Raw genomic sequence first — 4564 nt, forward strand, 5'->3', positions numbered from 1 at the left:
TGTACTGATTGCTAAAGATTAAGTTGTTCTTTCTCAAACTACAAAATTTTTTAAATAGTTGAAACTTGATTTGAAGTGGATAAATAAGGAGGACAAACACTTTTAAGTCAGGCTGATAGAAGGAATAAATTTTATAGCAAAATCTGTACTACGTCATATGTCGAGAGATGCTTATTGCTGAAGAAGTTCTTTCTCATTCTAGAAAGTATAACGTTGTTTATCGTTTAAACTTGATTAGACATGAATAAATATGAAGGACAAAGCAGTCTTAACTTGGTTTGAGTTAAGGAATTCGTTTTATAGGAGAATCCTATAAAATAGAGCTTATTTTCGGATTCCTGAAGAATGAGTCTGGTTCTTTCTCATAATACAAAGTTTGTTGTTTATTGTTGAAACTTCATCAGAAGTGAAGAAATAAATGAATGCCTATCAACAAATGTGGGATCTAAACTCTAGTGCTTGCGGGTGAAGCCCTTTGTTGCTTGAATGGTGCTCGCTGGTACAACAACTTTGCACTCCAGCTTCGAACATCAAAGTAAGGCGACTCTACTCAGAGAAGTCACTCTGCACAGTAACAAGATTTCTTTTGCACAGACAGAAAGGGCTTCACCCGCAAAGGTAAAGCCTGCCAAAAATAGAAACAAGTCATTAGTGCTGCTCTCCACGGAAGTCTTTAGTAAAAGGCGAAAGAGTTGTACGTTATGAAGAGAAACCAGAGTACGATTATCCGTCACTGCGGGAGCAGGGCATCAGGCTAGTTGGCATAGCCACCTTCTCCATGGTGAGCTTTGCTTGGTTGAGACGCTTGCCCCCCCCCCCCCCCCCTTGCTCCTCGGCTGACCAAATAGGAACAATCGGGCCCTATTCGATGGCTGCCTTGTCTTTTACTCTGTGCAAAAGACAAGGCGGCCACAAACACCACGGGAACACCGTATTGAGACTTTGTTCTGACCGCTCATTCGCTGTTGCGTTTCTTTCAAGCAAATCTCCCGGTTAGCCCGTACTTGGCTCGCTCCCAGAGCTGTGTTAAGGTCTACTTCGCATTCACTCTCTTTTCTCAGCAGACTAAAAGAAACTTCTATCCTGCACCGCTGTTTGCTTTTTCACAAGAGCAGAGAAGAGCGCACCGTTCCCAGCGGCACTGCAGTACCGGGTCGATGCTTGGAGTGAACGGAGAAAGAACAACTTAATCTTCAGCAATAAGTATAAAAAGAGGGTAAGAAAAGGTTCAAATGCCAACCATACATCACTAAAAGGTGGAGCGGAAGTATTCGGCTGCAAGTAGGCGTGAATGTTCGACCATAATTTGTAAAAAGCGGGTAAGAAAAGGTTCGAATGCCCGACTATATATTAACAAAAGCGGGAGGAGAGGTCTTCGGATGAGAGTGGGTGAGAATTTTCAACCATAATCTATAAAATGCGGTGAAAAAAAAGGTGTGAATACCCCATAGAACACTAAAAGGTGGAGCGGAAGTGTTCGGCTGCAAGAAGGTGTGAATATCCGACTATATTTGGTGAAAAGCAGGTGAAGCAAGGTCTGAATGCCCAACCTTACATCATCAAAAGCGATATCAGAGGTGTTTGGCTGCAAGAAGGCCATAGTTTGCCAAAAGCGGGTAAGGTGCGAATAACCAACTAAATATCAACAAAAGTGGGGGCGGAGGTCTTCGGATGCAAGTGGGTGTGAATATCCCACCATACAAGTATGGTGGAGAGGAAGCTGTGAATGGCCAACAATAGTAAAAAGCGGGTGAGAAAAGGTGCGAATGTCAAACCATACATGTTCAAAACAGGGAACGGAGGTGTCTGACCATAGTTTGTAAGAAGCGGGTAAGAAAAGGTTAAAATACCCGACTGTACACAATCAATAGCGGGAGCGGAGTTGTTCGGCTGCTATAAGGTGTGAAAGTCCGACTATGGTTTGTAAAAAGCGGGTAAGAAAAGGTGCGAATGCCCGACAATGTATGATCAAAAGAGGGAGCGGAGGTTTTCGGCTGAAAGAAGGTCTGAATGTCCAACAATAATTTGTAAAAACAGGGGAAGAAAAGGCTCGAAAGCCCGACTATACACCATCAACAGCTGGAGTGGAGGTGTTCAGCTGCAAGAAGGTCTGAATGTCCAGCAATAATTGCTAGAAAACATGAAAGAGAATTTTCGAATATCGAACCGCACATGATCATAAGCGGGAGAGGAGGTGTTCAGCTGCAAGAAGGTGTGAATGTCCACCCATAATTACTGAAAAATGGGTAAGAAAAGGTGCGAATGCCCAACCATACATCATCAAAAACAGGAGTGGATGTGTTCGGCTACAAGGTTTGAATGTCTGACCATAGTTTGTAAAAAGCGGCTAAGAAAAGGTTAAAATATCCGACTGTACACAATCAGTAGTGGGAGCGGAGTTGTTCGGCTACTAAAAGGTGTGAAAGTCCGACCCTGGTTTGTAAAAAGCGGGTAAGAAAAGGTTCGAATTCCCGACAATGTATGATCAAAAGAGGGAGCGGAGGTTTTCGGCTGCAAGAAGGTCTGAATGTCACACCATAATTTTTAAAAACCAGGGAAGAAAAGGCTCGAAAGCCCAACTATACACCATCAAAAGCGGGAGCGGAGGTGTTCAGCTGCAAGAAGGTCTGAATGTCCACCAATAATTACTGAAAAATGGTTAAGAAAAGGCAAGGCAAGGCAAGTTTATTTGTATAGCACAATTCAACAACAAGGTGATTCAAAGTGCTTCACAGAGACATTAAAACAGAAGAAATAAAAAGCATGATTTAAAATTTAAACAAAAGAAGGAAATAAGAACAATAGATAAAATCAGAAAAAATTATATATATGAAAGATAAAATCATTAGTTAAAACATGATTCCGTTATGAAACTCAAGCTTATTCAAATGCAGCTCAACATAGATGTGTCTTCAACCTGGACTTAAATACACTGAGTGTTTCAGCTGATCTGAGGCTTTCTGTGAGTTTGTTCCAGACATTTGGAGCATAGAAGCTGAATGCAGCTTCTCCATGTCTGGTTTTGACTCTGGGAACTGATAAAAAAACCGGATCCAGATGACCTGAGGGGTCTGGAAGGTTCATAGTGGGTCAGGAGGTCACTGATGTATTTTGGTCCTTGGCCATTCAGAGCTTTATAGACCAGCATCAGAACTTTAAAGTCTATCCTCTGATGGACAGGCAGCCAGTGTAAAGACTTCAGAGCTGGATTGATGTGCTCCACTTTTTTGGTCTTAGTGAGGACTCGAGCAGCTGAGTTCTGGATGAGCTGCAGTTGTCTAACTGACTTTTTAGGCAGACCTGTAAAGATGCTGTTACAATAATCAAGCCTACTAAAGATGAATGCATGGACTAGTTTTTCCAGGTCCTGCTGAGACATCAGATCTTTTAGCCTTGATATATTCTTAAGGTGATAGTAGGCTTACTTTGTTATTGCCTTAATGTGTTTGTCCAAATTCAGGTCTGAGTCCATCACTACACCCAGATTTCTGTCCTGGTTGGTAGTTTTTAGATTTATAGATTGAAGCTCTGTGGTGACTTTCAATCATTTATCTTTGGCTCCAAAAACAATTACCTCAGTTTTGTTTTTGTTTAGCTGGAGGAAGTTGTGGCACATCCAGTCATTAATCTCCTCAATGGATTTTCCAAGGGCCTTTACACGCCCTCTGTCTCCTGGTGACATTGTTATATACATCTGTGTGTCATCTGCATAGCTATGGTAGTTTATTTGGTTGTTTTTTATAATCTGTGCCAGTGGGAGCATGTAGATGTTAAACAGAAGAGGTCCCAGGATGAAACCTTGGGGAACTCCACATGTGATTCTTGTCTGCTCAGATGTAAAGTTACCTATTGACACAAAGTACTTCCTGTTCTCTAAGTATGTTTTGAACCAGTTTAGTACAGTTCTGGAAAGACCAGCCCAGTTCTCCAGTCGTTTGAGTAATATATTGTGGTCAACTGTATCAAAGGCAGCACTGAGATCCAGTAAAACTAAGACTGACATTTTTCCACTGTCTGGATTCAGACATATGTCATTAAACACTTTGGTCAGAGCAGTCTCAGTGGTGTGGTGCTGTCTAAAGCCTGACTGGAAGGTATCATAGCAGTTATTTTGTGTTAAAAAGTAATTAAGCTGTTGAAAAACTTGATTTGAGATGGGCCTGTAGTTGTTCATTTGCGTCTTGTCAAGATTGTCCTTTTTCAGCAGAGGTTTAATTACAGCTGTTTTTAGTGGCTCTGGAAACACACCTGACGTTAAGGACAAGTTCACAATCAATAACAGGTCTGACTCCAAAGTCTTTGAGACCCCTTTGAAAAAACCTGTTGGTAGGATGTCTAAACAGCAAGAGGAGGACTTCAGGTGACGTAAGATGTCCACCAGGTCTTTACTGTTAATGGGTTGAAATAGTGTCATGGTGTTTAAACCGGTTATCGGTGGACACAGTGCATATGCTGAACCTGCTGCTGATGTACCAACTGCTTGTCTAATATTTTGGACTTTGTCTATGAAGAATTTGGCAAAGTCATTGCAGGCCATGGTGGAATGGAGTTCAGTTGCCACTGA

At 41.8% G+C, this 4564-nt stretch overlaps 1 non-coding gene across 1 annotated transcript; it reads right to left on the reverse strand.

Moving 5' to 3' along the window:
* Positions 1–607: 607 nt before the first annotated feature.
* On the reverse strand, positions 608–721 carry LOC140266092 (U5 spliceosomal RNA). Its single transcript, XR_011906759.1, has one exon. It is a non-coding gene; the product is annotated as a U5 spliceosomal RNA (small nuclear RNA).
* Positions 722–4564: the final 3843 nt, after the last annotated feature.

Source organism: Leuresthes tenuis, unplaced genomic scaffold (assembly GCF_036924035.1).
Source record: "Leuresthes tenuis unplaced genomic scaffold, fLeuTen1.0.hap1 SCAF_12, whole genome shotgun sequence".
Taxonomy (NCBI): domain Eukaryota; kingdom Metazoa; phylum Chordata; class Actinopteri; order Atheriniformes; family Atherinopsidae; genus Leuresthes; species Leuresthes tenuis.